General features: G+C 46.2%; 5 non-coding genes and 3 pseudogenes across 5 annotated transcripts; all 8 read right to left on the bottom strand.

The window, feature by feature from the left end:
- Positions 1-460: 460 nt before the first annotated feature.
- LOC126524361 (uncharacterized) lies at positions 461-1,669 on the bottom strand (annotated as a pseudogene).
- Positions 1,670-7,182: 5,513 nt separating this feature from the next.
- LOC126531918 (uncharacterized) lies at positions 7,183-8,419 on the bottom strand (annotated as a pseudogene).
- LOC140217268 (uncharacterized) lies at positions 8,291-22,052 on the bottom strand (annotated as a pseudogene).
- On the bottom strand, positions 8,600-8,671 carry TRNAD-GUC (transfer RNA aspartic acid (anticodon GUC)). The gene has a single exon. It is a non-coding gene; the product is annotated as a tRNA-Asp (tRNA).
- TRNAD-GUC (transfer RNA aspartic acid (anticodon GUC)) lies at positions 9,087-9,158 on the bottom strand. The gene has a single exon. It is a non-coding gene; the product is annotated as a tRNA-Asp (tRNA).
- Positions 9,572-9,643, bottom strand: TRNAD-GUC (transfer RNA aspartic acid (anticodon GUC)). Its single transcript has one exon. It is a non-coding gene; the product is annotated as a tRNA-Asp (tRNA).
- TRNAD-GUC (transfer RNA aspartic acid (anticodon GUC)) lies at positions 10,789-10,860 on the bottom strand. The gene has a single exon. It is a non-coding gene; the product is annotated as a tRNA-Asp (tRNA).
- On the bottom strand, positions 17,124-17,195 carry TRNAD-GUC (transfer RNA aspartic acid (anticodon GUC)). Its single transcript has one exon. It is a non-coding gene; the product is annotated as a tRNA-Asp (tRNA).
- Position 22,053: the final 1 nt, after the last annotated feature.

The following is a 22,053-nucleotide window of genomic DNA, read 5'->3' as shown; positions in this document are numbered from 1 at the left end:
CGTCCCGTTTCACACACTGTGACTGCTTCTACGCTTATATTTAGGCTATTGCGCAAAAAAATAGCGCAGCCCCCTGATGTGCCGGCCGCATGACAGACGCATACATTGTAACGGGGAACGAATTGTTGCACCATGCGATCCGTTTGCTCTTGACTCGCTATCTTGGTTTCCTGAACTGCGATTATGTCGAGATCGTTTTCCAGAAAGATACGACTCAATTGATATTGCCGCCGTCTCGTGCTTAGTCCTCGGACATTTAGCGTGGCAATACTAATTGCGGTGTTAATTGCAGCCTCCACTATGAGCAAGAACAATCGGGTCGCATAGCGCTTACCTTGAGCAACCCATGCACTATGCATAAAGTGGTGTCCTCCATTCTGTAGTACATGGTTCCGCCAGTCAAGCTGGCGGTATCACGCGTAGTGGCCATATCTAGGTTGCACTACCCGAAACGAAGCCGCTACGGGGGCGGCCCCGTCTCGGGTCTCCGCTCGACTTGGACGTTGGGCCTCGGCTTGAAAGGCGTACGTCGCAGCTGAGCCGCCTTTGTAGGTGGTTCGCTGCATGTCGTTGCTCCAGAGGTCCCGGTTACGCCGATCGTTTCCTCGTGTGCCCGCTTCGCAGGCATGCTAGTGGCTGCTGACATGTCGACGTCAGTCGTAGCAGACGCCTCCGCACACGTAATGGCAGGCGACGACTTCGAGGGGACTTCACTCTGTTCTGTAGCGAAACTCTGATTTTCAGGCGCCCCGTTTTCAGTCTTTTTCCGAGTATCAGTCTCGTCGCTGGTTTTCTTGTCTGGGCACAAGTTTTTGGGGTGGAGAGACTGCTTCTGTGTGACCGCGTTGCCAACCTTGTCGCTCTTAACCGGAGAAATATCTTCAACTTCAGCCTCATCCATGAGGTGTTCAGATACCTCTTCCTATCTTCTCGTTGGTCCTGCGACGACGGCGTATGTCTTGACGCACTGAGATCGTTCATGGCCGAAGCGGCGGCAGACCTCGCAGCGTGGAACTCGACAGTCCCGGCGAATATGACCGGTTGTATGGCACCGCAGGCAAAGAGGGGCGCGGCCCGGAATGACGGCAAGGACGAGCTCCCCTGTTATGCGTAGTTGGTGCGGAATATCGTGGACTGTAGTACCTGCCTTAAGCTGCAGGGTCACCGACCGCGTCGTTGAGCCCTTGTCCAAAATCCCTTGAACACGCCACCGTTCTTTCGCCGCGTCCGTAACCGTTCCGTATGGGGCAAGAGCTTGTCTGATGTCTTCATCTGACACGTTTGGCAGCATCCAGTGTAACTTCAAGCGCACGCCTTGATTGGTGGGGTCAACGACAATACAGCGCCGTTCTTTGACAATGATGCTTCGGATAGCAAGCAGTTTCTTTGTGGCTTCAGTCGTCTTCATCATGACCGCCCACACGTGATTCATCTGATACGCCCCCAAAGCAACTACTTCGGGGAGCAGTTCCAGACGAACCAGAGCGTCGCGGAAATCCTCAACCTTGTACGGTCTTCCATGGACGTCCGCGTGTAAAAAAACAGTATTAAGGACGATTCGACCGGTAGGCAAGTGCGGCAAAATCACCTGATAATCCCCGTCTTCAAAAACAGCATTCCTGTTACCGCGGCCGTTCGCGGCCGCCAACGCCGCTCCGTCGGAGCACATGATAACACGTCCGTTCACTGCGGTGCCCGGAACGAGTCTGATATACTAACGAGGAGACATGAAAGGAGCCAGCTAAAGCAGTATATACACGATTTCAAAAAGAAAAAAATACGCAAAAGCGTCCGCGCAATCTTACCCATAAGTGGAAAAAAATAGAGACAGCTACTGGGGCGGAGTGTCGAGTGCGGCGCCGCTTGCACCTACAAACAAGAAGGAAAAAGAAACACTCCCCGTCGGGGAATAGAACCCCGGTCTCCCGCGTGACAGGCGGGGATACTGGCCACCATAGAGTTTCTCACTACATCACCTAGAGGGAAATCTGGCGCTGCTGCGCTGTGCTATGCATGGGAATGCCGGTATATTGTGGATTCGGATTGGTATCGTTCTCGTAGAGACAGGACACCTTGAAGACGCGCTTGGCAAGTACCGTTCCGTCTGTCACAATGATTCATTTTCTACTAGAACAGCACGTGAAAAGCTGTTTTAGTTTTATTATTAGGCGAAAACATGTTTTGTTTAACTATGAGAACTTGTTATTGTGTGTACGACTACATGTTACGTAACAAGTATCAGCGGGCCGCTAAAGTTGGAGGACAGACGACAAGGTTCGCGCTCGCTTTGAAACAATTGGTCGTCTGTTCTTGCTTTTCTTCGCTTGGTCATGCACCGTAGGTGAGTAAAGCTGTAATATGCGTGAATGGAAACATTTTATGAAGATTTTACTTTGAGAACGCGTTATTTGCGTAGCCATATCCACGTTTTAGACGAAGCCTCTTACAACACCAGCCAACACGAGCCTCGCAGACACACATACCGTCATTCCCATGACGGCACGGTGCCCCCTTAAGAAACTCCCATAGACGGTGGCGCCAGATTACCCTCTAGGTGATATAGTGAGAAACTCTATGCTGGCCACTATACTAACGAGGAGACATGAAAGGAGCCAGCTAAAGCAGTATATACACGATTTGAAAAAGAAAAAAAAATACGCAAAAGCGTTCGCGCAATCTTACCCACAGGTGGAAAAAAATAGAGACAGCTACTGGGGCGGAGTGTCGAGTGCGGCGCCGCTTGCACCTACAAACAAGAAGGAAAAAGAAACACTCCCCGTCGGGGAATAGAACCCCGGTCTCCCGCGTGACAGGCGGGGATACTGGCCACTATGCTAACGAGGAGACATGAAAGAAGCCAGCTAAAGCAGTATATACACGATTTCAAAAAGAAAAAAAATACGCAAAAGCGTCCGCGCAATCTTACCCACAAGTGGAAAAAAAATAGAGACAGCTACTGGGGCGGAGTGTCGAGTGCGGCGCCGCTTGCACCTACAAACAAGAAGGAAAAAGAAACACTCCCCGTCGGGGAATAGAACCCCGGTCTCCCGCGTGACAGGCGGGGATACTGGCCACTATACTAACGAGGAGACATGAAAGGAGCCAGCTAAAGCAGTATATACACAATTTCAAAAAGAAAAAAAAAAAAACGCAAAAGCGTCCGCGCAATCTTACCCACAAGTGGAAAAAAATAGAGACAGCTACTGGGGCGGAGTGTCGAGTGCGGCGCCGCTTGCGCCTACAAACAAGAAGGAAAAAAGAAACACTCCCCGTCGGGGAATCGAACCCCGGTCTCCCGCGTGACAGGCGGGGATAGTGGCCACTATACTAACGAGGATTTTTTTTTCTTTATTGCTTTTTCACAAACGCAAACAAGAAGATCAAATACACGACATGTACATATTCTAAAAACACCAGCCACAGCTCGGCCAGTGTAAGGTGTTTAAAAGGGCTTCACAGAAGCCAATCGGTCTAGTACACGAAGCCATTTCGGGGGTTCACATAGTGCTCTGAACAAGTCGCGTGTGTATATAATGCTGTCAACAAAATAGTGTCTTGCTGAGTGAGCCTGTATATGACAATGCCTGATGTCCATTCTCGTCTTCCATACGCTGTGCATGCAAAGCAGCATTAGCATATCACTCGGCGCTTCCCCTGTTTCAGCACGTGGAAGAAACCGGATTCCAAAAGGGCTTATCGGCAATTCTTTTTTAAGTGTTCTTTGTAGGACGCCCCACAGAAAAACGGCGTCATGGCAGTCAATAAAAATATGCTCAATTGATTCTGGCTTATTACAGATTAAGCAGTTTACCGACCAAGGTACAAAAAGACATTTGCTTTGTAACCATGGCTTTACAGGGAGAGTGTCGGTATGTAATTGAAAAAAGAACGTTTTAGCAGAGGGTCTCACTGGCATTTTTTTAACGCGCTTTAGCACATCGCGCTCAGGACCTAGCCTGTAGGCAGCTCGGTAAACCGGTAATGGTAAAAATATATCGAGAATATCAGAATACAAACGCTTTTTCGTGACATCACACAAGTATTCATATGAGAACCTTGCCTTGAGCAGGCGTACAGAAGTAACCACTTCACGCAAATAAGGACTGAGCGGTCCAGCTCCGAAAGAAACAGATGACACGACAAAGTCAGATAGATAATCATGCAATCGTGCTTGGATCAAAGTTCTCAAAAACACATCAGTTTGGTCCCACACAAAGAAGAATCTGCTTACCAGCTGCTTGAAAAACAGGTGTGAGAGCCCTAGCCCACCATTTTTCACCTTGTGAAACAAATTGCACCGGCTTGTGCGCACCCATTGCGATCCCCCAAATAAAGGTCGCAAACACTCGGTGGATTTTTTGAACCGAAGTTCTTGCCATGGTCATCACTTGCAACACGTAGAACACTTTTGCAATTAAGAACATATTACAAACGGAAGCTCTTGCGAACATTGAAAAGTTATGGCCACCCCATTTATCGGTAGCATTTTTGACGCGTTTATTTTCATCAGACCAATATTCATCAGCATTGAGGTAGTTATTTAGGGGGACGCCGAGGTACTTTCCGGGGGAGACGGTCCAATTCATATTACAGTACACCTCGGGTGTGCTCTGCCAGTTGCCATGCCAAAATCCAAGGCATTTCGGCCAACTGATCACGCTACCAGTTGCTGTGCAGAACGCCTTAGCAACACTGACAACTTCCTGCACGCTTCTAGCATCAGTGCAAAACACGGCTATGTCGTCCGCATACGCTAAGACCTTAACTTCACTGCTGAAAAAAGTGAAGCCTCGAATACATGGTGTTGCAAACAAACGTAAACAACACGGCTCCAAGTATATCGCAAAAAGTAGAGGGGACAACGCACATCCTTGTTTCACACTCGACCGCACAGTAATTGACATACTTAATTCTTTGTTGATCACTAATTTGGCTGTGCAATCATGATGCACCATTTTAACACCTTCAGTAATTACAGATCCAACATTTACGTGCTCCAGCAATAAAAACAGAACCTCATGTACAACTTTGTCGAACGCTTTATATAAATCTAGCTGAATCATAGCTACGCGGCCATGCATTGCGTCAACACATTCCAGAATACTTCTTGCTATGAATATGTTTGTAAAAATTGTTCTACCTTTAATGCCGCAGGTTTGATGCGGGCCAACGAGGGACTTAATAACGTTTTGGAGCCTTCTAGCTAAAACTTTCATGTGTATCTTATAATCTGTATTGTTCAAACTAATGGGACAGTAGGACTCAACTGAAAGTAATTTTGCAGGATCGTCAGTTTAGGGGATCATTACTACGTGCGCTGTCCTGAACGAGAGAGGCGCTTGCTTTTTTCATAGCATTCAGCGATCACTCGGTGTAAAGCCACTGCCATTTCTGCCTTAAAAATTTGTATACGGCTGCACCCAGTCCATCTGGCCCAGGTGACTTGCCATTACCCAAGCCATCGATTGCCGCTTCAATTTCGGCCACGGTAATTTCAGATTCCAGTGATTCTCTAACCGTGTCCTCTAATCTTGGCATAGGAGTTAGAAAGTGGGCTTTGAAGTGCTCGGGGTCATAAATTCTTCCTCCAAGAAGTTCGGTTTAAAATTCAACAAATGCATGTTTTATCTCTTCGCTTTCTCGTGTAATTTTGTTGTAATATCGAATTTCATTTATCTCCTTATTTGCAGCATGCTTCTTTTCTTCACTTAGCACACGCTTAGTGGGCGTTTCGCCCAGCCACAACTTTTCAGTGCGGGCCCTTATCATTGCGGCGCGGTACTTATCTTCATCGATAAACTCGAGTTTCGCTTTCACCTCTCGTATTTCTTTTTTAAACGCTCCAGGCACTTCATGTTTTACCCCTAACATGTACACCATTTCACTGTGTAACTGTTTCTCTTGTTGCCTTTCCTTGTGACGCAATACGCATGCTCTATCGATGGCAGCAATTTTAATGTCGCATTTAAACTGCTCCCACACTGATATGAAACAGTTGGTTTCCGTATGCAGGGCATTTGAAAGATACTCCTTGGCTTTCGTGACAAACAATTCATCTTGCAGCAGTTTTTCATTGAACTTCCACAGGAACCAATTAAACTTGACACTCTTTCGTTTTTCGCCAATCGTAATCGAGACGAAACTATGATCGCTAAAACTGAGATATTGTGTTTCATAAGAGGAACACAGTGGTACAAACTTCGCCGGTACGTATATTCGATCAAGCCTCGCATGGGAATCACCTTGAAAGTGCGTATACGGTGCTTGGCCATCTCGCGTCATTGCATAACCAATGTCCTCAAGCTCTCTCTCAATTACTATCGCGTCCAACAGCTCAGCGCTTCTATCGCGTACTTTGAGGCTCGTCGTTTTATCTTCAGCTGTACAGACGCAGTTGAAATCCCCAAGAAACACAACATGTCGTTCTGTTTTCAAAAATCCTTCAGCATACTTAAAAATAATTTCGCGTTCATGAATTTTGTTCGGTGCGTAGATGCACACAGCGCGCCACAGTAGTCCAGCAAAAATAAAATCACATGCGACAAGTCTCCCACTTTCGCAGGTGGACACTTTTTCTACAACCGATATGCTATTGCGAATAAAAATGACGCAGCCTCCTTGCCGTCCAACAGCATGGCACACACATACACTGTATCTAGATCGAAAAACTTGAACCATCTGTTCTGTTTGCTCCTCACTCTCAATTTTTGTATCTTGTACAGCCAGAAGGTCAACGTCATTCTCTAAAAGCATGCGACTAATCTGGCACTGCCGCCCGCGCGAACACATTCCTCGCACATTCAATGTCGCAACGCGTAGGCTAGCTTTAAAGTTAGACGTCATCTCATGGGGTTGCTTGGCCAAGCGTCCTACTCACATCGAAGCTGTGGGGTTCTTGTGGTCATCGTTGAAGGCTACTGGAACGGGTCCTCCGCTAGGGCGGAGGCGTTTTAGGGGTCACCCTACTGCCAGGCGGCACGTTAGGCTTCGGTTTAAGCATAGACCGCCGCGTAGTCGATGCCTTCGTTGGAGGTTCGCCGGTGCCTGACGCAGTAGTTATTCCTGTATTGCCAGTGTCGTCGTGAGCACGCTTTGCAGCGATGCTTCCGGTCATAAGCATCTCGACGTCCGTTGCTTCCTGGCCGACTTTTTGCAGCAGTGACGATGACGCGCTTGCTGCCTTCACGCCTGCGTCGCATGTTGCAGTCTGTGGCTTCGTTTCCGGGGCTGCAGCCAAGGGCTCACCCCCCAGGTTCGCTTCATGACAGCTCCTGGGGAGGGTTCAAGGGGCTTTGCAGGAGTCTTCGCCACGTCGTTGTGCTCCCTGCTAGCTTCTTCGGCATCTGCGGCGTCCATCATGTGTTCGGATACTACGTCCCTTTGGAGTGGGCCTGTAACCCTGGCATAAGAGCGCACACATTGGGAATCATCGTGGCCGAAGCGACGACAGACCCCACATCGTGGAACGCGGCACTCTCGCCGGATGTGTCCGATGCCACGGCATCGGAGGCAGAGCGGCACTCTGCCAGGAACGAGGACGAGCGCCATATCCTCAGCAACACGCAGTTGGTGTGGTAGGTCGTCCACAGTGAGGCCCACATTTAATTTCAGCGTCACCGAGCGGGTGGTTGATCCTTTTTCAATGCAGCCCTTCACCTTCCACTTGTCTCTGCTAATTTCCGTCACTTTTCCAAACGGCGCCAAAGCCACTCGCGCGTCTTCGTCCGGTACGCCATGAAGCAGCCAGTATAGCTTCAGTCGGACACCTCGGTCGCGCGGGTCGACGACCATGCAGCGGTGGTCTTTAACGTTGAACGCTTCAGCTTCTAATATCTTCCTCTTGCCTTCCTCGTCCTTAAACGTCACTGCCCACAGGTGATTCATTTGGTATGCCCCGAGGGCAACCACTTCCGGCAGCAACGAAACACGTGCAAGGCTATCTCGGACATGCTCCACTCAATATGGCGTGGCTTTCACATTGGCATGCAAAAAAACGGTGTTTAAAACAGAAGCACCTGTGGGCAGATGAGGCAGAACAACCTGGTAGTCTTCAGCCGGCTTTTCAGTACACCTGATACCACGGCCCACACGGGCCGCTGAAACCGCCCCTACAAGGGAGCACATGATAGCACGTCCTTCCACTTCGGTAGCCAAGACGCGTCTCGACTGTATACTAACGAGGAGACATGAAAGGAGCCAGCTAAAGCAGTATATACACGATTTGAAAAAGACAAAAATAGGCAAAAGCGTTCGCGCAATCTTACCCACAAGTGGAAAAAAATAGAGACAGCTACTGGGGCGGAGTGTCAAGTGCGGCGCTGCTTGCACCTACAAACAAGAAGGAAAAAGAACACTCCCCGTCGGGGAATAGAACCCCGGTCTCCCGCGTGACAGGCGGGGATACTGGCCACTATGCTAACGAGGAGACATGAAAGAAGCCAGCTAAAGCAGTATATACACGATTTCAAAAAGAAAAAAAATACGCAAAAGCGTCCGCGCAATCTTACCCACAAGTGGAAAAAAAATAGAGACAGCTACTGGGGCGGAGTGTCGAGTGCGGCGCCGCGTGCGCCTTCAAACAAGAAGGAAAAAAGAAACACTCCCCGTCGGGGAATCGAACCCCGGTCTCCCGCGTGACAGGCGGGGATACTGGCCACTATACTAACGAGGAGACATGAAAGGAGCCAGCTAAAGCAGTATATACACGATTTGAAAAAGACAAAAATAGGCAAAAGCGTTCGCGCAATCTTACCCACAAGTGGAAAAAAATAGAGACAGCTACTGGGGCGGAGTGTCAAGTGCGGCGCTGCTTGCACCTACAAACAAGAAGGAAAAAGAACACTCCCCGTCGGGGAATAGAACCCCGGTCTCCCGCGTGACAGGCGGGGATACTGGCCACTATGCTAACGAGGAGACATGAAAGAAGCCAGCTAAAGCAGTATATACACGATTTCAAAAAGAAAAAAAATACGCAAAAGCGTCCGCGCAATCTTACCCACAAGTGGAAAAAAAATAGAGACAGCTACTGGGGCGGAGTGTCGAGTGCGGCGCCGCGTGCGCCTTCAAACAAGAAGGAAAAAGAAACACTCCCCGTCGGGGAATCGAACCCCGGTCTCCCGCGTGACAGGCGGGGATACTGGCCACTATACTAACGAGGAGACATGAAAGGTGCCAGCTAAAGCAGTATATACACGATTGGAAGAAAAAAAATAGGCAAAAGAGTTCGCGCAATCTTAGCCACAAGTGGAAAAAAATAGAGACAGCTACTGGGGCGGAGTGTTGAGTGCGGCGCCGCGTGCGCCTTCAAACAAGAAGGAAAAAAGAAACACTCCCCGTCGGGGAATCGAACCCCGGTCTCCCGCGTGACAGGCGGGGATACTGGCAACTATACTAACGAGGAGACATGAAAGGTGCCAGCTAAAGCAGTATATACACGATTGGAAGGAAAAAAAATAGGCTAAAGTGTTCGCGCAATCTTACCCACAAGTGGAAAAAAATAGAGACAGCTACTGGGGCGGAGTGTCGAGTGCGGCGTCGCGTGCGCCTTCAAACAAGAAGGAAAAAAGAAACACTCCCCGTCGGGGAATCGAACCCCGGTCTCCCGCGTGACAGGCGGGGATACTGGCCACTATACTAACGAGGAGACATGAAAGGTGCCAGCTAAAGCAGTATATACACGATTGGAAGGAAAAAAAATAGGCTAAAGTGTTCGCGCAATCTTACCCACAAGTGGAAAAAAATAGAGACAGCTACTGGGGCGGAGTGTTGAGTGCGGCGCCGCGTGCGCCTTCAAACAAGAAGGAAAAAAGAAACACTCGCCGTCGGGGAATCCAACCCCGGTCTCCGGCGTGACAGGCGGGGATACTGGCCACTATACTAACGAGGAGACATGAAAGGTGCCAGCTAAAGCAGTATATACACGATTGGAAGGAAAAAAAATAGGCTAAAGTGTTCGCGCAATCTTACCCACAAGTGGAAAAAAATAGAGACAGCTACTGGGGCGGAGTGTCGAGTGCGGCGTCGCGTGCGCCTTCAAACAAGAAGGAAAAAAGAAACACTCCCCGTCGGGGAATCCAACCCCGGTCTCCGGCGTGACAGGCGGGGATACTGGCCACTATACTAACGAGGAGACATGAAAGGTGCCAGCTAAAGCAGTATATACACGATTGGAAGGAAAAAAAATAGGCTAAAGTGTTCGCGCAATCTTACCCACAAGTGGAAAAAAATAGAGACAGCTACTGGGGCGGAGTGTTGAGTGCGGCGCCGCGTGCGCCTTCAAACAAGAAGGAAAAAAAGAAACACTCCCCGTCGGGGAATCCAACCCCGGTCTCCGGCGTGACAGGCGGGGATACTGGCCACTATACTAACGAGGAGACATGAAAGGTGCCAGCTAAAGCAGTATATACACGATTGGAAGGAAAAAAAATAGGCTAAAGTGTTCGCGCAATCTTACCCACAAGTGGAAAAAAATAGAGACAGCTACTGGGGCGGAGTGTCGAGTGCGGCGCCGCGTGCGCCTTCAAACAAGAAGGAAAAAAGAAACACTCGCCGTCGGGGAATCCAACCCCGGTCTCCGGCGTGACAGGCGGGGATACTGGCCACTATACTAACGAGGAGACATGAAAGGTGCCAGCTAAAGCAGTATATACACGATTGGAAGGAAAAAAAATAGGCTAAAGTGTTCGCGCAATCTTACCCACAAGTGGAAAAAAATAGAGACAGCTACTGGGGCGGAGTGTTGAGTGCGGCGCCGCGTGCGCCTTCAAACAAGAAGGAAAAAAAGAAACACTCCCCGTCGGGGAATCGAACCCCGGTCTCCCGCGTGACAGGCGGGGATACTGGCCACTATACTAACGAGGATTTTTTTTTTCTTTATTGCCGGTTTTATAACAAATACACGATTCACAGCTATTCTCCGCTGCGATTACAAAACAAAAAGACAGTTCAATATGCGGGTGTACCTTGTCGTTTAATTTTGGTTTAAAAAGGCTGAATGTTTGCAAGCTGTTCAAATGCTGTTAACCACTCAGGTGGTTCGCTGAGCGCTTTAAACGCTTCGCGAATGTACAATACATTTTCAGCAAAATATTCTTTGGCCGGTTTTGCGTCAACATCCTCATTACGCACCGCCATTCGTGTTTTCCACACGCTGTGCATGCAGAGTAACATCACCATATCACATGGCACGCCTTCTGTCTCTTCAAACGGTAAAAAAACGGATTCCAAAAGGTGTTAAAGGAAATTCTTTTTTTAGTGTCCTTTGTAGAATGTCCCAAAGGAAGACTGAGTCCCTGCACTCCAGAAAAATATGCTCCATTGTCTCCGGTTTCTGACATATCTGGCAATTCACACTCCAGGGTACAAAGATCCCCTTCTCCTGCAGCCATGGCTTGACAGGAAGCGTGCCAGTGTGTAGCATGAAAAAAAAAGTTTTTGTTGTTGCTCTTACAGGCATTTTCTTAACTCTTTTTAAGACATTCTGCTCACGCCCCAGTGCATATACTGCACGGTATATTGGTACTGGACACATGATATTAACTAAATCTTGGTATAATCGCTTTCTTGCGACTGTGTTCAGGTATTCCAAAGAAAAATGTACTTTTAGAAAACGGAAAGAGCTTATCACTTCAAACAAAAAACCTCGGACAACCACTTGACGTATGCCATACGACGTCACAACATATTCTGGCAGTGCGTCACCTAATCGCGTCTGGATAACGCACCGCAAAAAACAATCGCTTTCGTCGCGCAAGAACATGAAACGCGACACTACTTGTTTCAAAAATAAATGCGACAAACCCAACCCTCGCTTCTGCACAGCGTGAAACAGATTCAGACGACTCGTGCGCTCCCATCCTGATCCCCACACGAACGTAGCAAAAACCCTGTGCAACTTTTGTACACACACTCGGGATATACATAAAACTTGCAACATATAAAACACTTTAGCGACAAGAAATAAATTGCAGACAGTGGCTCTCGTGAATATTGACAGATTCTTGCCTCCCCACTTCGTTGTTTGTGCTTTAGCCCGCTCAGTTTGTTCAGTCCATTGCGTCGTGGTATCGCGATAGTATTCCAAAGGAACACCAAGATAACTGGTTGGCGTATCTGTGAACGGTACTGTTTCTAACACTGCAGGCCGGCTGTCCCATTCACCGTGCCAGAAGCCTAAGCTTTTTGGCCAGCTTATGGCACTCCCCGTTAGACTGCAAAACTTTCTTGCATCCTTGACTGCCTCCCGAACGCTCTCTTGGTCAATGCAAAAAAGTGCGATGTCATCTGCGTAAGCTAGTATTTTTACTTCCTGAGTTAAAAGACGGTAGCCGCGAATGTTTTCGTTTTCTCGTACCTTCAAACAGAAAGGTTCAAGAAAAATCGCAAAAAGTAAGGGCGACAAAGGGCACCCCTGGCGCACACTGGATAATACTGGTATATTTTCGCTGAGTCTTTTATTGATTATAAGGTGAGCGGAACAGTTCTCATAAGCCATGGCTACTCCGTCCTGAATCACTTCGCCTACATTAATGTGTTTTAGCAGGGCAAAAAGTATGCTGTGAGCAACCCTGTCAAAAGCTTTTTCTAGGTCTAACTGAACCATTGCTACACATATACCAAGCATATATTTAACCTTGCACTAACTTCTGCTGCTTTCCCCGAAGAAATGAAGATAGCAAGGGTGTCTGTAATACACAAAGGAGGTGATCATCAGTCCATGAAAAACTACAGGCCAATATCCGTTCTGCCAGTTTTTTCCAAAGGCTTAGAAAAAATAATCTGTACGCGTATAACTGTTTTTTTCTCTAATAAACATATCTTATCAGATGCGCAATTTGGCTTTCGTAAGGGAAGGTCGACAGAAACAGCTCTACTAACAATGAAAGAAATTATAGTTTCCAACATAGATAACAGACTTTACACGTTAGGCCTTTTTATTGACTTCTCCAAGGCGTTCGATTCTCTCAGTCATGAGATTCTTGCGGACAAGTTGTTCGCATGTGGAATTCGTGGGAAACCTTTGGACTTGTTGAAATCTTACTTAAAAAACCGCCAGCAGAACGTATGTTTGCAGAGTTTCCAATCGTCTCTCCGTCCTATTTCAAGAGGTGTGCCACAAGGGAGCATTCTGGGTCCCCTCTTGTTCAATCTTTATATCAATGACCTCGTAAATATTGAAAAATCAGCAAAATTTATCATATATGCCGATGACAGTAGCATACTATTTTCTGGGCCAAACATAAATGATCTAGTCCTTCAATGTAATAACACACTTTCAAAGCTATCCACATGGTCGCGTCTTAACGAAATAAAGATTAATCCTCTAAAAACCAAAATTATTATATTTCGTGCAAGGAGTAAAGTAGTTACACGGTTAAGCCCTATTGTATATGAAGGTCTGAACATAGCTGTAGTAAACGAACACAAGATACTCGGCGTTACGTTTTCCGCTCACCTTAGTTGGAACTCGCATGTGGAAGAACTATGTAGGAAACTGTCATCAACTACTGGAGCATTATCACGATGTCAACGCTTACTCCCCTCAAAGGTAAAACTTCAAGTGTATTACGCACTGTTCGCATCCTATATTAACTACTGTAGTCTAGTCTGGGCTACCACAACTAAACGGAACTTAAATAAAATCTTGCTTTTACAAAAAAAGATTCTTCGCCATGTTGCAAACATTTCCTACCTGGCTTCAACTGAAACGGTGTTTCAGGAATATGGCATCATACGGGTACAGCACTTATACAAATTTCGGATTTTGCGATCCTTCTTCTTTTCAAACACTTATAAAGAATTCCTTGTAACTATATCAAACCTAACACCTAACTACCCTAATAGGCTTACGCGACATACCTTAACATGGTCTGTTCCTCGTTACCGAACCACCTACAACTCACAGGCACTCCACTTCAATTTACCATCTATTCTAAACGAATTTCCTGAACTAACTACTGCTAGACAACGGCAGCTATGTCAGTTCTTCACATCAATGTCGTAAATAGAGGTCGCATAGTTATCTTTGGGATGGCGTGCATGTGTCTTGTTTGCGTGGCTTTTGCCCATCCTGTACTTATTGCATTTTTTTTTCTTTTTTTTTGGTCCTGTCATCGTTGCGCGATGTCTGTTATCAGTGCTATTTTTACTCTTTATTGTTTGTGAAACCTGTTAAATAAACAGAATTTTATTTTTATTTACATTTTTTTTTCTTTTTTTCCTTGTACAGTCAAAAGTCTTTAAACGATGATGTTTATTTTATGCTGTATAAAACAATTGATGTGAACCCTGCTGCAACTCTGTATGTTAACTTCAAGTGAGCCTTACGTAAACTTGTTACAGTATTGCTCACATGTTATAATTATGATTTCATATGCATATATGTGCTGTGAACGTCGGATGCTGCCAATGTAAGGGTCTTCAGGGACTCAGTCAAGCTGCCTAGAGCAGCTTTTAGCCCTGAAGACTACCCAGAATTTTCTGGTGAAATAAACTTTTTGATTGATTTTTTTTGATTCGAGGTTCGCATCACAGCATTCCAATATACTCCTAGCGATGTGAATATTCGACAATATTGTTCTATTCCTAATACCGCATGTTTGGTGTGGGCCTACTATGGATTTAATAACTGACTGCATCCTTTTTCCGAGCACCTTCATGTAGATTTTATAATCCGAATTCGTAAGACTTATGGGCCTGTATCCAGCGACAGATTTCAGCTTACTATACTAACGAGGAGACATGAAAGGTGCCAGCTAAAGCAGTATATACACGATTGGAAGGAAAAAAAATAGGCTAAAGTGTTCGCGCAATCTTACCCACAAGTGGAAAAAAATAGAGACAGCTACTGGGGCGGAGTGTTGAGTGCGGCGCCGCGTGCGCCTTCAAACAAGAAGGAAAAAAGAAACACTCGCCGTCGGGGAATCGAACCCCGGTCTCCCGCGTGACAGGCGGGGATACTGGCCACTATACTAACGAGGATTTTTTTTTTCTTTATTGCCGGTTTTATAACAAATACACGATTCACAGCTATTCTCCGCTGCGATTACAAAACAAAAAGACAGTTCAATATGCGGGTGTACCTTGTCGTTTAATTTTGGTTTAAAAAGGCTGAATGTTTGCAAGCTGTTCAAATGCTGTTAACCACTCAGGTGGTTCGCTGAGCGCTTTAAACGCTTCGCGAATGTACAATACATTTTCAGCAAAATATTCTTTGGCCGGTTTTGCGTCAACATCCTCATTACGCACCGCCATTCGTGTTTTCCACACGCTGTGCATGCAGAGTAACATCACCATATCACATGGCACGCCTTCTGTCTCTTCAAACGGTAAAAAAACGGATTCCAAAAGGTGTTAAAGGAAATTCTTTTTTTAGTGTCCTTTGTAGAATGTCCCAAAGGAAGACTGAGTCCCTGCACTCCAGAAAAATATGCTCCATTGTCTCCGGTTTCTGACATATCTGGCAATTCACACTCCAGGGTACAAAGATCCCCTTCTCCTGCAGCCATGGCTTGACAGGAAGCGTGCCAGTGTGTAGCATGAAAAAAAAAGTTTTTGTTGTTGCTCTTACAGGCATTTTCTTAACTCTTTTTAAGACATTCTGCTCACGCCCCAGTGCATATACTGCACGGTATATTGGTACTGGACACATGATATTAACTAAATCTTGGTATAATCGCTTTCTTGCGACTGTGTTCAGGTATTCCAAAGAAAAATGTACTTTTAGAAAACGGAAAGAGCTTATCACTTCAAACAAAAAACCTCGGACAACCACTTGACGTATGCCATACGACGTCACAACATATTCTGGCAGTGCGTCACCTAATCGCGTCTGGATAACGCACCGCAAAAAACAATCGCTTTCGTCGCGCAAGAACATGAAACGCGACACTACTTGTTTCAAAAATAAATGCGACAAACCCAACCCTCGCTTCTGCACAGCGTGAAACAGATTCAGACGACTCGTGCGCTCCCATCCTGATCCCCACACGAACGTAGCAAAAACCCTGTGCAACTTTTGTACACACACTCGGGATATACATAAAACTTGCAACATATAAAACACTTTAGCGACAAGAAATAAATTGCAGACAGTGGCTCTCGTGAATATTGACAGATTCTTGCCTCCCCACTTCGTTGTTTGTGCTTTAGCCCGCTCAGTTTGTTCAGTCCATTGCGTCGTGGTATCGCGATAGTATTCCAAAGGAACACCAAGATAACTGGTTGGCGTATCTGTGAACGGTACTGTTTCTAACACTGTAGGCCGGCTGTCCCATTCACCGTGCCAGAAGCCTAAGCTTTTTGGCCAGCTTATGGCACTCCCCGTTAGACTGCAAAACTTTCTTGCATCCTTGACTGCCTCCCGAATGCTCTCTTGGTCAATGCAAAAAAGTGCGATGTCATCTGCGTAAGCTAGTATTTTTACTTCCTGAGTTAAAAGACGGTAGCCGCGAATGTTTTCGTTTTCTCGTACCTTCAAACAGAAAGGTTCAAGAAAAATCGCAAAAAGTAAGGGCGACAAAGGGCACCCCTGGCGCACACTGGATAATACTGGTATATTTTCGCTGAGTCTTTTATTGATTATAAGGTGAGCGGAACAGTTCTCATAAGCCATGGCTACTCCGTCCTGAATCACTTCGCCTACATTAATGTGTTTTAGCAGGGCAAAAAGTATGCTGTGAGCAACCCTGTCAAAAGCTTTTTCTAGGTCTAACTGAACCATTGCTACACATTCGAGGTTCGCATCACAGCATTCCAATATACTCCTAGCGATGTGAATATTCGACAATATTGTTCTATTCCTAATACCGCATGTTTGGTGTGGGCCTACTATGGATTTAATAACTGACTGCATCCTTTTTCCGAGCACCTTCATGTAGATTTTATAATCCGAATTCGTAAGACTTATGGGCCTGTATCCAGCGACAGATTTCAGCTTACTATACTAACGAGGAGACATGAAAGGTGCCAGCTAAAGCAGTATATACACGATTGGAAGGAAAAAAAATAGGCTAAAGTGTTCGCGCAATCTTACCCACAAGTGGAAAAAAATAGAGACAGCTACTGGGGCGGAGTGTCGAGTGCGGCGTCGCGTGCGCCTTCAAACAAGAAGGAAAAAAGAAACACTCCCCGTCGGGGAATCGAACCCCGGTCTTCCGCGTGACAGGCGGGGATACTGGCCACTATACTAACGAGGAGTTTTTTTTTTCTTTATTGCATGGAAATATTGGTAGTGTCAAATCAATGCGGTTACATTACATATGAATATACACACACACAAAACAAATTCACACACAGCATGCAGTCCAATAACAGTTCAAAATTCTGGCAAACAAACACAAGCGTCCAGACGAGATATCCATTCAGGTATGGGATCATATGTAGCAACCACACTACGGACTTGAGCAGTCTCTTCACTGAAGATAGACCTTGTCGAGCGAGGTGGCTCGGCATGTCTGTCGATCATTCGACTTCTCCATAATGAATAAAGTCCTAATAACATAAACAAATCGTATTGTGTATTACTGGCTGACTTTTTGAAAGGAAGGAACCTGATACCATAATATGTGAGAGGAAAGTCTTTTTTAAGAGTTCTTTTTAGAATGTCCCAAAAATGAAATGCGTCACGACAAAGTATAAAGCAATGCTCTATTGTCTCGGGTTGATTGCAAAGTCTACAATTTGTATTCCAGGGTACGAACAGTCCTTTTTCCTGAAGCCACGTTTTAACTGGCAGTGTGGAGGTGTGCAGCTTAAAGAAAAACGTTTTCGCTGCAGGCGCAATGCACATTCTGCGGACACGGCAAAGAACATCTTGACCAAATAGAGACTGATACGGCTTTCGGTACAGAGGTTCAGGGAAGAGGTTATCTATGAGGGCTACATTTAGCGACGTGCGATTAACGGTAAACAAATATTCAAGGGTGAATCTGGCTTTTAAAAATGAAATAGTGTCGACAAGTTCCTTTATGAAGCCCCATAACGGTAGTTCTTGAGCAAAGTTTGTCGTGACCAAAAGAAAAGGGAGGTGTGACGCAAGACGTGCTCGATTAACTGCGAGAAGGAATGGATGACGGACATTTTTAAGGTAAAATAAACGCATGACCAATTGTCGCACAAACAAATGCACAAGACCCAGGCCTCCCTTTTCAAGCGGGAGAAAAAGGTTGTCCCTTCTCATGGCTTCCCATGATGAATGCCAAATAAAACATGCAAATATTCTATGAAATGCCTGGACATGGACACGTGAGCAGTGCAAGACCTGCAGAACATAAAGAAGCTTCGAAACGAGAAATGTATTGCACGCCTTAGCTCTCGCAAAAATGGAGAGATCACGTCCCTGCCAGGTTGTCACCTTTCGACGAATAGTGGTTATCGTGGACGTCCAATGAGGTCCACTATTACGGAAGTTATCGAGAGGTACTCCAAGATATCGCAACGGAGACTGATTCCAATGAATATTCGCGAATACAGAGGGAGTTAGCGCCCACATGCCTAGCCAAAAGCCTCTACTTTTGTTAAAATTTACAGTAGCTCGTGCAGTCTCACAGAAACGCAGGGTAGCGTCTATTGCCTTGGCAATGCTTGGCTTATCGACCCAAAAGAAGGCAATGTCATCTGCATAAGCTAGCACTTTAATTTCCTCATCGGCATACCGGTATCCTTTAATGCTCGAGTCGCAAAGCACGCTTAAGCAAAGCGGTTCTAAGTATATGGCGAAGAGTAAAGGCGAGAGTGGACAACCCTGACGAACGGATGACTGTACCTGTATTATATCTGAGAGGGTACGGTTCACAATTAACTTTGTAGTGCAATGTTTATAACAAAGTGCTATACCATTGTATAATACATCCCCTAACTGAAGATGTCGCAGTAGTTGGAACAAAAATTTGTGTTGAACCTTATCAAAAGCTTTGGCGAGGGCAATCTGGAGAAGAGCTACTTGATCCGTACTACCCTCTATGCACTCAAGGACTGAACGTGCGATATGAACATTTGTCTGTATAGAGCGGCCTCGAATTCCGCATGTTTGATGATCACCTACTAATTTAGTAATGACTGTCTGCAATCTATTTGTCAGTACTTTTGCAAATATTTTGTAATCCACGTTACACAACGATATCGGCCTATATCCGTTTACCCTCTTTATTATTTCATCATCAGTGCTCTTTGGTATTAAGGTTGTGTGGCACTGATAGAAAGATGGAGGAAGCTCACCATATTGATAGGCTTCCTCGAAAAGCTGCTCAAGAAAAGGACACAGGAATTCCTGAAATTTTATATAAAATTCAGCACTAAGGCCGTCAGGGCCAGGCGTCTTGTTCTTCTGCGGCGTTTCGATGGCAAAATTAATTTCTTCTCGAGTGATTGGCCCATCAACGCTGAGGCGATCGTCTTCTTCTAAGTGTGGCATAAGCGAAATAAACTGATCAGCGTTTTCTTCGTATCCATTCTGAGGCTTAATTGCAGTGAAAAGATCTTTATAATGAGCTTCAAATAGGTTTATTATTTGGGACGTTTCTGTGTATATAGACCCACCAGACTCAATTTCCAATATTTGCTTGGAAAGCGCATATCGCTTTTCATCACCGAGAGCCCTTTTTGTGGGCTGCTCTTCTGTGAAGCGAGTTGTGCGTGAACGTACCATTGCTCCTTTGTACACTTCCGTCTCATATTTCTGTATTTGTGCGCGAACTGCATTTATTTCATCACTATACAACCCTGGTTCCTGGCTTTCGAAAGCGTGCAGCTTGTGCAGTAGATCGTGAAGGTAATGCTTTTCAGCTTTTTTTCTTTGAGACAGCTCACATGAAATGGCAATCGCCTCATTTTTCACTCTATTTTTGAACATTTCCCATTGAGCAAACAATGGAAGCTGTTGACATTGTGTTATTTCTAGCCATAATTCTTTCACTTTGTTTACAAAACTTTCCTCTCGTAAAAGTTGTGTATTAAGTTTCCACGTGCCCAGTTTGGAGCAAACTTGCGAAATTTTCGAGGACCCCATGAAACAGCTACCAAACAGTGGTCTGTGATAAATACAGGCTTCACGGCGTAGTTGTGGATGTGAGACCAGAGATTCGTCGAAACATACACACGATCAAGTCAAGCATGGGAGACGCCTTGAAAGTGCGTGAACCGCACCCAAGAAGGTGTGTAGGCTCCCACGTCTATTAGACTCTGATCCTCCGTTAACTGATGCAGGAAAGTAGCATTCGCATCATAACGATTAGTTAGGTATGAGTGATCTCTGGAATCACAAACACAGTTGAAGTCTCCCAACAGTACCAAATCTCTGTCAGTATCTAGGAGCGGAGCAAGTGAGAGGAAGAAAGCCCTCCTGTCACTAACTTTTGAGGGAGCATAAACGCAAATAAACCGCCAATTACGGCCATGAAAAAAGAGGTCACAGCATATAAGGCGGCCTTCCCCATCAACACGTAGCGACAATGAAGAATGATTTGACTGCTTTCTGATTAACAAAAAGCATCCAGCGGAAGCACCACATGCTTGGCTAATACACACCTCGTAATCAGGTTGAAAAGTTTGCAGCGCAAGGTTGAAATCACCAGCAGATGATATCTTTGTCTCTTGCACTGCACCAACATCAACTTCATGCTGCCTAAGCACGTGTAGTAACTGCTGCTGGCGTCTTATATTCCTCAGCCCACGTACGTTGAGTGTCGCTACACATAAGGGGAGGGTGAAGGCGGTAGCCATTTTGCTCACCTAAAGCTTTTGTGTTCCATCGCCCTTGGCCACAGGTAAATCTGTGGTCTTGCTCCCTTTGGACTTCTTTGTGGCACTCTCCTGACTACACTGATAAAACCGGCGCGACACATTATTACCAGGTGAGGGAGGTCGCTTAGCACTAGGAGACACTTTCTCGGGCGCCTGTAGTGCACTTGCTGTTGCTTCGTCGTTTTGTGGTGTCGGACGTTTCCTTGTCTGACTTATGTCCATCGCCTCTTCCTCTTCTTCCTTGTCATCAGGGGGCTTTTCTTTAAGGCTTGCTAGGCCAGGTGTGCAAACTGAGTCATCCTCGTCTGTAGCCTCGCTAGTATTACTTGAGCTGTTGTGACTGCTTGGCATTGGCTTCAAGGACTCCTGGTCTTCGTCCTTAATGCCACCTGTAGTCTCTCCGGTGGCGTCTATTACCTCTGTAGAATCCATGAGATGGTCCAGTTGTGGCTCGTCTGCGTTATATTGCCCAGAACGAAGCTTATTGGCGTATGTGGACACGCAGGCGTCCACTGAGTGACCAAATCGGTGGCACTGTAAGCATCTCGGTGTTCTGCATTGTCGACGAACGTGTCCCGCACGCTTGCAACGAAGGCACAGCGGAGGCCTACCGGGGATAAGTACGAGGCACTGGTGTCCATAAATGGACATAATGTGCGGTATTGAGCTTACGGTGATAGTGTCCTTGAGCACCAAGGAAACCTCCCGGTTTGTTGTCACCCACTGTTCCATACCAGTGCACCTCCATACTTCTCTCTCCACCGACTTCACCTGACCATAACTCTGGAACGCCTCTTCAACGCGTCGTGGTTCAAGGTGAGGTGGAAGCCATAGTAATTTAAGCTTGATGTTTTTAGTCTCCGGATCTATCACCATGCACTTCAGCCCTTTTGACACGGAGCTCACCACAGGCGACGAGAGTTTGTTTTGCCGCACTACTAGCACAAGTAACCTTCCATACATGGCTCATTTGATACTGTCCGACACCTACAATATCTGAAGTATTCACTACCTCAAGCAGAGCGTCTCGGAAGTCAGGAGCACGGTATGGTCTGCCACTCAAGTCCGCATGAAGAAAGATAGAATTCAAAACGTCGTTACCGGTTGGTAGACGCGGGAGGACAACTTTGTAACTTGCATCTTCGTTCAAAAACGGGGTCGACGATCCTCGGCCTGGGGCCGATACGCTGTTTCCAGCAGAGAGCATTTTCGAGCACAGCCGTTCCACACGGCTTCTTCTTCTTCTAGAAACATGAAAGGTGCCAGCTAAAGCAGTATATACACGATTTGAAAAAAAATATAGGCAAAAGCGTT

Source organism: Dermacentor andersoni, chromosome 4, assembly GCF_023375885.2.
Source record: "Dermacentor andersoni chromosome 4, qqDerAnde1_hic_scaffold, whole genome shotgun sequence".
Classification (NCBI taxonomy): Eukaryota; Metazoa; Arthropoda; class Arachnida; order Ixodida; family Ixodidae; genus Dermacentor; species Dermacentor andersoni.
This window is presented reverse-complemented; position numbering and strand designations above follow the sequence as displayed.